At 42.6% G+C, this 13,362-nt stretch overlaps 1 pseudogene across 1 annotated transcript; it reads right to left on the reverse strand.

The window, feature by feature from the left end:
* Positions 1-2,146: 2,146 nt before the first annotated feature.
* Positions 2,147-9,196, reverse strand: LOC311150766 (aspartate--tRNA ligase, mitochondrial-like; annotated as a pseudogene). The gene is made up of 14 exons: positions 9,113-9,196; positions 8,919-9,014; positions 8,687-8,803; positions 8,555-8,601; positions 8,307-8,410; positions 7,955-8,024; positions 7,555-7,709; positions 7,305-7,420; positions 6,536-6,620; positions 5,982-6,093; positions 5,163-5,379; positions 3,839-3,951; positions 2,537-2,609; positions 2,147-2,334 (listed from the first exon to the last, which is right to left on the reverse strand). The product of its transcript is annotated as an aspartate--tRNA ligase, mitochondrial-like (transcript).
* Positions 9,197-13,362: the final 4,166 nt, after the last annotated feature.

Here is a 13,362-nt window from a genome sequence, read left to right on the forward strand (position 1 = left end):
AGAAACATTAATTTGTCAAACCATAACAATTTATTGGTGACAGTGTCTCCTGTCTACATTGTGCATTCGGAAAGTATTCAGACACTTTGACGTTTTCCACATTTTGTTATGTTACAGCCTTAACCTAAAATTGATTAAATTCATCAGCAATCTACACACAATACCCCATAATGACAAAGCGAAAACAGGTTTTTAGAAATGCTTGCAAATGTATTAAAATAAAATAAAACAGAAATACCTTATTTACATAACTATTCAGACCCTCTGCTATGAGAGTCGAAATTGAGCTCAGGTGCATCCTGTTTCCATTGATCATCCTTGAGATGTTTCTACAACTTGATTGGAGTCCACCGGTGGTAAATTCAATTGATTGGACATGATTTGGAAAGGCACACACACCTATAAGGTGGACTCCAATAAATATATAAGGTTCCACAGTTGACTGTGCCTGTCAGAGCAAAAACCAAGCCATGAGGTCAAAGGAATTGTCCGTAGAGCTCAGAGACAGGATTGTGTCGAGGCACAGATCTGGGGAAGGGTACCAAAAAATGTCAGCAGCATTAAAGGTCCCCAAGAACACAGTGGCCTCCATCATTCTTAAATGGAAGAAGTTTGGAACCACCAAGACACTTCCTAGAGCTGGCCGCCCGGCCAAACTGAGCAATCGGGAGAGAAGGGCCTTGGTCAGGGAGATAACCAAGAACCTGATGGTCACTCTGACAGAGCTCCAGAGTTCTTCTGTGGAGATGGGAGAACCTTCCAGAAGGACAACCATCTCTGCAGCACTCCACCAATCAGGCCTTTATGGTAGAGTGGCCAGACGGAAGCCACTCCTCAGTAAAAGGCACATGACAACCTGCTTGGAGTTTGTCAAAAGGCACCTAAAGACTATCAGACCATGTGAAACAAGATTCTCTGGTCTGATGAAACCAAGATTAAACTCTTTGGCATGAATGCCAAGCGTCACGTCTGGAGGAAACCTGGCACCATCACTACGGTGAAGCATGGTGGTGGAAGCATCAAGCTGTGGGGATGTTTTTTCAGCGGCAGGGACTGGGAGACTAGTCAGGATCGAGGGAAAGATGATCGGAGCAAAGTACAGAGAGATCCTTGATGAAAACCTGCTCCAGAGCGCTCAGGACCTCAGACTGGGGCGAAGGTTCACCTTCCAACAGGACAACGACCCTAAGCACACAGCCAAGACAACAGGACAAGTCTCTGAATGTCCTTGAGTGGCCCTGCCAGAGCCTGGACTTGAACCCGATCGACCATCTCTGGAGAAACCTGAAAATAGCTGTGCAGCAACGCTCCCCATCCAACCTGATAGATCTTGAGAGGATCTGCAGAGAAGAATGGGAGAAACTCCCCAAATACAGGTGTGCCAAGCTTATAGCGTCATACCCAAGAAGACTCAAGGCTGTAATCGCTGCCAAAGGTGCTTCAACAAAGTACTGAGCAAAGGGTCTGAATAATTACGTAATTGTAATATTTCCGTTTTTGTTTTAATAATTTAAATATAAATTAGCATCATTATGGGGTATTGTGTGTCGATCGATGAGGGGAAAAAAACGATTTAATACATTTTAGAACAAGGCTGTAAACTAACAAAATGTGGAAAAAGTCAAGGGGTCTGAATACTTTCCAAAGGCACTGTATAATATGTCACTTTCAGGACTGTAGTTTGGCTAGCAGAGGAGCTGCCCCTGAGAACAACTACAAGCTGGCAAAAAAGCGCAACTTTAGAAATGGAGCCAAATGGAAATGTCTTCAACCAGAACCTGGATCCAAGTGGAAACATCAATATGTGAGTAAGTTTTAGCTTCAGGACAATGGTGTAAACTGGGTTTAAGTTGTGGTGACGCGGAAACGACAATCCCAGCTCTGACACCACAGTTTTTCCCCACACGGCCGACACACAATTTATACTGGAGCTATTAATGGTCATCCACGACTCGCACAAACCAGCATGTTCAGCAACAATATTCTCTAGGAGAATCGGATAGAAGCGCATCCGAATTCTGCTCCGAATTCTAGTTCACATATATAAGTCACGGTACTTAGTTGTCCCACATCTCCCCAATGTAAACCCACCTTTAATATGAGTCAGAGTCTCAGCTTTAGGACAAAAGTGTAGCAGCAACAATGTCTATTTCTCCTGGTTCCCTTCACTGCCTGCTGGCCAGTTGACAGAGATGTGGTAGGGTTTCAGCTCATTTTCAGAGACAAAATCTAGGGCATGAATCATCAGGTCATGGTCCCTGAATGATTTGGGGAAGGCAATCACGGCCCTGATGCTGGGGGCTCCGACTAGAATGGATACTAGGCGGTGCAAACCTAGAGAGAAAGTGAACAGGGGAATGAACAGGGGAATTAAATGATGACTCACAAATGATGCATCACGCTTGGCTGCAGGAAGACAAGGGGCCTGGTCTACTAAGTTCTACTAAGTCTACTACTTAGCATCTGTAGAACAAATGGTGAAATATCAAAGCATGAGAAACACAGCTGGGTTTGATGGTTATTATGGCTGATTTACCCAATGCAATCCCACCATGAGGGGGAGCCCCAGAGTCCCGTGCCTCTAGCAGGTGAGAGAGGAGAGATGGATTCTTTTGGAAGACAGAACAAACCAGTCAGGGCCCGGTTTCCCAAAAGTATCTTAAAGAGATACTACTCATGGATACCATTTTTGTCTCTGCATCCAGTATGAATGAAGATAAAGGTAGTTTTGTGAGCCAATGCTAACTAGTCTATGGTAGGCTTATCGGGCAGAATTATATAATTATTTGTATCACTCAGTTGGCCTTTTGTTTTGCAAACTATGTCATGACATACACAGCAGCAAAAACATAGCTAGACCAGCACATTCCTCTCTCGCAAAATGCGCAATGAAAGGGGTATTACACTCAAATCATCAATCTTTTTTTTTTTTTTCAGCCCTCAAAAATGGTCTTCTGATGTGATTTAAGCATTGACATGGGCTCAGAACATCAAAGTCATTGTTTCTCTATGAATAATTGTAAGTTTGAGTGTGTAAAACCGAGAAAACGGAATTCGGGAAAATACAAAGAGTGACTATTTGAAAGCTAGGAAAGAATTAAGGAGTAACTCGCGACAATTTAAAAGTAGCTCTCATGCTAGAAAAGGTTGGAGACACCTGTTATAGGGTAAGCATTAGAACAAGCCACCTCAATATTTGCAGCCAGAAGGTAATATCTCTCTAGGAGTTGATCCGTTGTCAGTATTCTAATGTTAAGGTAAGATTTGAATGGAGAAATCTGATCAGAGCAGTGGTGCTCTACAGAGGAATTCACTTAAGGCCAAGACACACCATTACAAAAGTTGGCCATGCGCAGCAGATAACCTGCTGGGTGTTGACGAACGGTGACGAATCAACATGTAGAATTCAGGAAATGAACAGAAAATTACGCCTGATGTTCAGTTGTCAGAGGCGATAGGGTGGCCACTGTTGCTTTTAACCGTTCGTTGGCACAGTCTGTTTAGTCCTCAAGTCTGGCTTATTCTATTCATCACTGCGCTGGAAGGCTAATGACAGTAGAATCTAGTATATAGCTACAGTAGCGAATACTGTCTTATTACCAGTGATAATAAATATTACCTTCCAACAAGTTAGGAGAACGTGCAGCTCAGAAACTTTCAGATAAAGAGGGAGCAATGAGCGATGTGATTACCGATCCTAATCAATTGTTTATTTTGAGAGGCTGTAATTGCGGTACTAATGGTATTTGTGCTTGCATATCCTCCTCAGCCTGATAGAAATGACTGTTTGGGAAATCAGCATTCTGGTGCTCTTACTTATCCAGTCCAAGTTCATTACCTTGAGAATCGTCTCCAGGACATGCTGCTGCTCTGAGGCCTTGTGAATAAGAATGGATCCTCCCCCGATCTGACACCCGTTCAGGACCAGGTCATAATGCTGGCCACGTACCAGCCATAATGACACAGGAGGAATAGATGAATGATACAGACACAGACATACGGTCTCAGTGTAGGCCATTACAGGATGCTCTCTGATGTAAAGTTTATTTATACTGACTTATGGGATACTGTTGTGACGATACAAATTAAATATACTTGGCTATGAATTTTCCTTGAATATATAGTTTGGTTTGCTAAACTTCTTGTTTGGACTACATCCTGTTTGAAAATAGCAGTGACAGCAATGTTACACAGACACAGTACTCAGTGGGGGTCGTTCCACCTGAAAAAGCACAAGAAAGAGGATTTGGATGTGAAGCACGAAAATGCTAATATAGGTAACATTGACTTGCATTGGATTTGTGCCACAAATGCCAAATAGTTAGCATTTGAAACTGTGGCCAGGTAGACAAAATCAAAGCATGGATTGCTGTCATACCTTGTCCATAAACTGCTTACAGGCTAAGGAAACCAAGATGTAATTTTGTAATTTGGGCGAACTAACCCTTTAACATTGAGGGGGGCGGGGGGTCTTTAAAAAATAAATCACCTGGAACAGCACCATCTAGTCGTCAGAACCTGGAAATATCAGGATGTAGGATAGGACATAACCCTAACAACTTCAATGAGTAATTTCTTTGAACAGTGGGGAAAAAACATCACCAAATTCACTGAGAATACATTACATAGGATGAAGAAACAATACTGCGAGCCGCAGCTCCATACTACTTGTCAGACAGAGAACTGATACTGTATACTCGTTGTTAGGGTGGGATTGGTGTGGGGTGTGGGAGGTCCGTGGGTGGCTTTTGACAATTCCTCTGGATTCCTTATGTCCTACTCATTGTTAGAAAAAAAATTGTTCCAAATTGGATGTTAGGTACTATATTTATTGAATATTATGTGAATCCTATAAATTAAAATGGCCAATTTGGGTGCAATCAATTAGCTTAATTTCTCAACGATCAAATGTATATTTCAACAAAATAATGTTGCAGGAATGCTAATCTTATCTGTTTTCTAACTACAGAAATGATTTCAGAACAATCTGAGATGGTGGGTGTCATGGCTTGCTGCAATGACATGGAACAACCCCAGTACATTTCTAAGAGTTTTCTATTTGTACAAAACAGCAAGCAAGGGCACAGAAACAAGCTTCATAAGGTCAGTCAACACTGTTGAGAAGGTTTCGTCTCTCTATAAATATGTGCCCAAGGAGACACTGTGAGGCTGGGAGTAGAGGAGGTGGGTATCCTCAGGGAGAGGTGCGGTGAATGGAGGGTGAGCTGAATCAAGCTGCCCAGGGTCCTGTTCTTTTGGCAGGAACAGTGGGAAGTCTACCACCCACAGGAAGTGAAATGCTGAGGGGTTTCGAACAGCCATACCTGGGCACTCTAGGAGTTCAGCACACTGAAGTCTCAACTTGCCCAACAAAGAGCGCTGTGGGAGTGAATCATGGAAATCAGGAAAACAAAAGTAAAAGATTGTTTCTTTTCAGAATGCAACAGCCTTCACTGTTTGGTCACAAAATGATCTTTGACGCCTGACAATTGACTATTGCGAGGGTGGATTGTTCTCTTTCTTCTATTCTGACATTTTATTACAATTGCTTCCACATCCTTTAGGACAAAAGTACACTATTGATCCACAGCTTTATGAAAGGCCTTTTCTTTTTAACAAAACAGCCATCATTTTTGGTGCACCAGAGCCAATTACGTGTTTGAGAAAAATAAAACATTGCTTTTAATTCAAAAGATAAAACAGCAACTCAAACCTTGAAGTGTGTTGTGTGTATGAATTATACTGTGTAGTTCATATCAAAGCAGCCACTTTGACCACCACATCACTCATTTTGACTAAAAGGGTTATCTTTAATGGGGTGAGGTATGCAGAAGGACAGGGTCTGTGTCCGATATTGCACCATATTTCCTACCTAGTGCACTACTTTTGACCAGGGGGCCTGGTCAAAAGTAGTGCACTATATAGGCAATAGGGTGTCATTTGGGACGCGGTCAGGGTGACCAGATCAGAGTGTAACTCACCACACATTTCTGCATACCAGCAGAGAAGAGCAGCAGGTCCCCAGGTCTGGCCTGGGCCATCTGGAGCAGACTTCAATGCACCATCTGCCTTTACCAAAACTACATTCACTTCCTAGGAGGGATGGACAAAATACACCACAACAAAAAACACCAGGCTTATTTGATATTCCTCTGAAGCAGCTAGCCCCTGGGCAGGGCGCCGACATACTTGAATGCCCAGGAGTCATCGGTTTTCATCTCTCTCTAACCATGAACTGCTGAACCCAATAAATAATTAGTCTAAATGGAGTCACAAATTAGCTGTGCATTTACCAATAATCTCACTTCGTTATAAAGGGGGTCCTATAAGATGTACAGGATTGCACCACTCTAGGATTGGTGAGGTCTACCCTTGCCTCAGGGCAAGTATGCTATGTCTTTCGTTCAACATTTTCTTCACAATAATCTTGGTTTATTGATCATATTCCAGATTCATATTTCATGAATATTGTCTGTTCTCTTTTGCTGAGTGTACTGTAAAAGCAGCAGGGTTTTTTAAAACGAGGTAAACATACCTGGCAGAACTGGGTCCTGGCAGTTTGTTTTAGGGATTCCTGATCCTTGCCCTTCAAATGTTTCTGTAGTGAAATAAAGTATGTTCTAATACACTGAGAGTAAAAAACATTAAGAACACCTTCCTAATAATGAGTTGCACCCCATTTTGCCCTCAGAATAGCCTCAATTCGTCAGGGAATGGACTCTACAAGGTGTTGAAAGCATTCCACAGGGATGCTGGCCCATGTTGAATCTAATGCTTCCCACAGTTGTGTCAAGTTGGCTGGATGTCCTTTGGGTGGTGGACCATTCTTGATACACACGGGAAACAGTTGAGTGAAAAACCCAGCAGCGTTGCAGTTCTTGATACAAACCAGTGTGGCTGGCACATACTACCATACCCCGTTCAAAGGCGCTTAAATCTTTTGTCTTGCCCAATCACCCTCTGAATGGCACACATACACAATCCATGTCTCAATTGTCTCAAGGCTTAAAAAGTATTATTTAACCTGTCTCCTCCCCTTCATCTATACTGATTTGAAGTGGATTTAACAAGTGACATCAATAAGGGATTATAGCTTTCACCAGGTCAGTATGTCATGGAAAGAGCAGGTGTCTAATGTTTTGTACACTCAGTGTATATCATCATAACAAACTTAGACAATCTTTATTTGACACACAAATCTTAACAAAAGTAATAGGTTACTAGAACCTACCAGAACAGTCTACTAGAATCCTATCTCAAATCTTGTGTTTGCGAGAAAAATATAGGTTTTTGTTTAACTGTACTTACTGCTCCATCCGGGACTAAATATTTCCTGGAAACAAACTTCTGGTTGGTTGAGGGCCTCTTTCAGGAACTCTATTTCTGTGTTGGGAAATGTTTCACTGATGTCCATGAGCGATACAAGTACAGTAAGAAACTTAAGAAACTGAAGCAGGATTTTATATTTTCTTCCTTCACTATAAGACTGTAGCATTTAAAAATACCCCCCCAACCCCCAAAATATAAAATCATATTTAAGTATTTTGAGCAAACCATGGCAAATCGTGTGTCTGGCATGTCCACTCCATAGTCCTTCATACATCATGCAGGTGAAGGGTGTGGAAACAGGACCTTTCTCCACAGGCCAGGAGTACTGGACCAAGCCCTCAGATTCCAGCTTGATCCACAAATTACATTTCAATGTCCACCTAGGGAGGATAGATAAGAGGCATTATAGAGTATTGAGGGCAGAATTAAACTTGAATTATATGTGTGTGTATATGTGTGTGTGTATATGTGTGTGTGTTGCCAGCAAAGATCTTTAACAGAGTGGGTTAACCCCATTAGGAACCCCATTAAAGCTGTTCGACGCTCATCTGCCAAAGTTTTTCTACTGTATCTGCCCTCAGAAGTAGTTGATCAAGTCTCTTCATAGAGCTAATCCCCACATTACCTGGGTGAATTCTGTCTGTCTGTCTGGTTTGGAACCTTCATGTCTTTAGCACCGGGCCAGTTGAAAGTACCTGCCAGATAAAAAATGGACATCAGAGAGTTCCAATTCGAATGCCAATTTTCATGTTTAAAAATATTCTCAAAACCTCTGAACTAGGCAGGCACATCAAAAGGCAGGGTTGCACCTGTGCATAGATTTATCCAACTTATTTCTTCCTTCCTCCCACATTCACTTTAAGAGTAAATGTAAATCAGTTTCCCTACAGAAGTTGTTTAAGTAAGAAACAATGGACACAGGGCATCAACTGTAACAATGCCTTGGTGATTCAATATAACGAATCCATGTTGTTTACCTGGCAATGCCAGCCACCATGTGAAAGCTGTTTAAATTGCAGAGGACTGAGGCAGGGAGTAACATCGACCAGGTTCTCGAGGTTACCACAAACTCCTTTGCACCCTGGAAAATACATAAACATGAGGGGAGGACTGGCTCCTCACTGCTCTATAAATAATTTAATAGAGGAGCTACGAGACTATAATACACATAATTTATCCAAAATTGTGTTTGGAGAAAGTAAAATGTTGTGTGAAGTGCACCTACCCCTGGAGTCCTCTTAAATAAGGTGGGTGTTTCAATGTCCACAAACCCTAGAATGGAAACAAAAATAATGCAACACAAATGCACTACAATACAGTAGGATAGGAACTGGAGAGGTAACTCAAGGACACGTACCATGCACATTGCAGAGGTACTCTCTCATCTTCATCACTAGCTGGGACCTCAGCCTCAGGTTATACTGCACGAACGAAGGTCCAGATACCAATATTGCATCCGAAAGGATTCAGATTTCTGTAAACACAGAGTAAAGCTCATCAATACTAAAATAGTATTGATAACAATAAATATGTTTTTATGTGTCTGATGTTATTATGCATAAATAATGTAAGCGTAATCATATACTCACTTTCATAAAATCTTTGATTTCAAAGGGCAGCGTTCGGCAGACATTTAGAATCTCCACACTCTCAGCAAGAACCTCAACCTCTCCTGTGGGCATCTCCTACAATTTACAAAATGGCGACACAATCAGAAGGGAGTCATTCACATGAACACTGATGGAGAATATTACTGCCACTTGTCTTGTCACCACAGTCTCACCTTGTTATCTTGTCCATCTGGTCGACGCTTGGCCGTGCCTTTCACCCTGATCACTGATTCAGGGGGTAAATCACACAGGGCTTTTTTCAGATAAATTTTGGCCAAGACCGAGAGACAAATGACAAATAAATATATAGTCAAGTTAAAATATATTACATTGGAATTTGATTACCAGAAATATAAGATAGTTAAAGTAGTGTTTTTGGAATAATGAATGAAATGGTAAAACAGTCTTACCATGTCTTAACATTTTTACATTTTAGTCATTTAGCAGACGCTCTTATCCAGAGCGACTTACAGTTAGTGAGTGCATACATTTTCATACTGGCCCCCCGTGGGAATCGAACCCACAACCCTGGCGTTGCAAGCACCATGCTCTACCAACTGAGCTACACGGGGCCTTAAGAGATAAGAATTTGTGCCAAGCCGCTTAAAATCGCTCAGGATAACAAATAAATCCTGTCTGATTGGCGCAAAACAATATGTTATCACGTCAGCACAATGCATTTCTTCCCATTTGAAGGCTACTTTAAATATGAATATAAAACAGTATGTTAGTGATTGAAACATGTCAAACCTCAGGTACTGAACCCAGCCAGAGTGACTTCCTCTCCAACATGGGCAGGCCGTAGCTCCCCCCCAAGTGTGACTCTGAAGGAACAAGCTGCTAGATCCTGGAGAGACAAAGTTAGTGTTATGCTTGCTCTATATTAAGCATAGGCATCATTATTCCATTGAGGAGTGTTCTTCAATCCTGGTCCTGAACGCCCACATGAAATAACTATTTTGTTCCAGCCCAGTAGTAACAAACCTGATTCAGCTATTCATGAGCTTCATGAGTAGTTGACACTTGACATATTAATGCTGGGGCAAAACCCTGCACACATGATCTGAATTCCAGAACAGCAGTGGTCACCAACCCCAGTCCTGGAGAATGATGTGGTGTTACATAGTTCTTGAGTATGTGAATCAGGTGTTAGTGTTGGACTAAAACAAAGGCCTGCACACAACCTCTGGGTCTCCAAGACCAGAATTAATTACCTGACATTATGGCAAGTAATATAGGCTACCTGTCGTGCACTTTGAGAGTTTGTTAACATTGAGAGAACACTTCAAATGCCTAATGCAGTGTTTGATTAGATGTCATTGGCTTGCAATCGTAATTGTTGCCATTCGCCATAGTGAATACGCCCTGGTCTCCTGTCTACACAGGATAAGAATCCTCTGTGCCAATGCTCTGCTTTTATTGGCCATTTCAGATACTTACTAGCAGTGCTGCCAACTTAGCGACTTTGTTGCTATATTTAGCGAGTATTCAGACCCCTCTAGCGACATATTTTCAAAAAATCGACTAGCGACAAATCTAGCGACTTTTTCTGGTGTTATTGGAGACTTTGAGACTCTGACGTGAAAGCACGTATCGTTCTTACTCTTCTCAACGAGCAGCGGGTGCTGCCGTGGGCCCCACCCCAGTGCCAAAGCACTCACAGGCAGCCCAGTCCTCGCACAGCAGTCCCTCCCAGCTGCAGTCAGAGCAGGAGATGTTCACTCCTCCGCGTCCAGAGTGCAAATGAATCGTGCATGCGGGAAGCCGCCGCTGGCTGATCCCGCCCTGGCTTAAATTCAGGGCGGGATGTAAATGTAAAATATTCTTTGTCTAAAATAAATCACTGCACAAAAATAAATCACTGCATTTGACTCACACAGCCTCAGTCACTTACTCACCTCGTCCTCAGTCACTTACTCACCTCGTCCACTGTGTGTGTGCGCCTCTGTGACATAAGCTAAACATCTAGCTGGCTAGTTCATCATGTCTCAGTCTAAACTGTACACAAAAAAATACAGAAAGGAGTGGGAATCAAACCCTGAATTCAAAGTGTCAAATTGCGTCAATTCGAATCTGGTATAAGGAACAAAAGAGGTGAATACACGTCTTCTAAGATAGACTAGTATTTTAATTAATGCAAACACTTGAATGGTAAATATGATGTTCGTATATACGGGCCCACTGAAACACCACGCAGGGCAGTCAGAGAACTAACTTTTTCAACCCAAGGTTCTTCTTTAATACTCTGACAGAGATAGTTCCCGCTCCCTGCTGGGCCTGTCAGAATAGAGGCTGGGTGTGGTTTAAACTTACCCAACCTATCGTTGGCGCTCAGGCTGGTCCCAGCCCCTTGGCGCTTCACTGTTGCCGGGCATTAGTTGTTTTCTTTACAACTGGTCTCGAGTCAGCAACCTCAGACATAGTTTGTTCTTCTTCATTGTAGCAGAACACATGTCCTTGAGCGGTTTAACAAAGAGGCAGTGTGTGTGTGTGTATCTCAGTCTATCTCAGCCTACCCCCTAACGGTTCCTCACATTAATCACAGCTTGTTATGTTAAACAATCTATATCAGTACAGCACAAACCTATTATGTTTAATCATTAATGTATTCTTTCTAAGCTAGGCATCACATCTAGTTGTAAGAAAATAGATCCCCACAAAAGGCTGGTTGAAGCCGTTTATTGGAGATGATACACGGGCATACTGCCTGTATTGTAAGGCTGATTTCTACGCCAAACTTAGTGATGTAAAAAAACATGACAATTCAAAAACATACTCAAAAGGCAAAGCCATATAACAGTTCCACCCAAAACAAGCTGCCATTTATGGTTTAAAAAATGTACTCTGCAAAAAAGGCTGAGGCCACCATGGCATTAGCTATCGCTGAACACTGTTCCATGCTGGCATGTGATCACATTGGAGAAGCATGTAGAGCTGCTTTCTCAGACTCCACTGCTGCTACCCACTTAAAAATGCACAGGATAAAGTGCACAGAAATTATTAATTGTGTTCTAGCACCATACTTTCTGAAAAGGTTGGTCGCAGATGTGGGTGCCCAGCGTTTCAGCCTCCTCCTCGATGAGTTCACGGATGTAAGTGTTTCTAAGTACATGGGTGTTGTGATAAGGTACTTTAGTGACACCAAGCAGACAATTGTATCAACATTTCTGGGGCTTGTTGAGTTGGAGGGAGGAGATGCCAAAGTGTTGTCTTAAAAAAGAGAAACTCCTGGGGATATGGACTGACAATGCCTCTGTTATGACATTGATTAACAATGGGGTCCATAAAGTGCTGAAGGAGGAGTATGGCCTCAAAGATCTGGTTCTTATTTGCTGTGTGTGCCACTCTCTGCAGCTTGCTGTAAGTCATGCTTCCAATGACACCATCCACCGTAGTGTGGAGTACTTGGTACGAGAGACTTATAACTGGTTTTCAGTGTCTCCAAAGCGCAGGGAGCCATATATGAGACCATCAACTGTGGGGAGAAACCTTTACAGATAACCAAGGTGTGTGCCACACATTGGCTCTCCATTGAACCCGCGGTTTCACGCATTTTGGACCAGTGGGAGGAGCTTAGGCTGCATTTCGCAGTCACCAAGTCCAGTGAACACTGCTACATGGCTGAGGTTTTATACTCCATGTACAGTGATCCTCAAAACATATTGTATCTGATTTTTTTCGAAGTCAGTGCTGGGTGAGGTACAGTTGGCCATCAAGGCTTTTGAGGGAGAGCAAGTAGATCCTCTTAAGCTACTTGACAGCTTGGTTAGCCTGATCAAGTCTGTGAGCAGCAGGGTCCTGAATCCACTGGCAAATGTTGATGTACCCAATAGATGGATACATCAGTCCCAAACCGTACAATGTCCGAAAGCGGTGTGTAGCCTTCACCATCTCCCTCACTAATGAGTTGAGGGTGAGACTGCCGGACAACATCGAAGCATTGCAGTACATATCAGTTTTCAATGTGGAGGAAACTCTAAACCACAATAAGAGCCCTGAAGAAATATAAAAAAATAGCCAAGCTACTTGGCTACTCCCCTGCAGAGATAGACAAGATTGTACAGCAATGGCGTGCCATCCATCTTAGTAAATGGAATGAGACAAAAAACACACTGGGCTTCTAGAGTGAGATTTGGAAGTTCAGGGATGCAGCTGATATCAATGCGTTTCAAGAACTTGCCATGGCTGCTGTGTCTGTGTTGTCCTTGCCACACTTGAATGCTGAAGTCGAGAGAGTATTCAGCCAGATGAGTGTGGTAAAAAGCAAACTTAGAAATCGGATGTCCTTGCAGACCCTTAACTCCATCCTGTACATTCGATATGGACTGAAGCTGTCTGGTGAGGCTTGCTATGAGCACCAGCTGCCTGATAATGTTTTGCAGCTTTTTGGCACATCAGCTGCTTACTCATTTAAGTCTGCTCC

This window comes from Coregonus lavaretus (genome assembly GCF_964263955.1).
Source record: "Coregonus lavaretus genome assembly, chromosome: 23".
Classification (NCBI taxonomy): Eukaryota; Metazoa; Chordata; class Actinopteri; order Salmoniformes; family Salmonidae; genus Coregonus; species Coregonus lavaretus.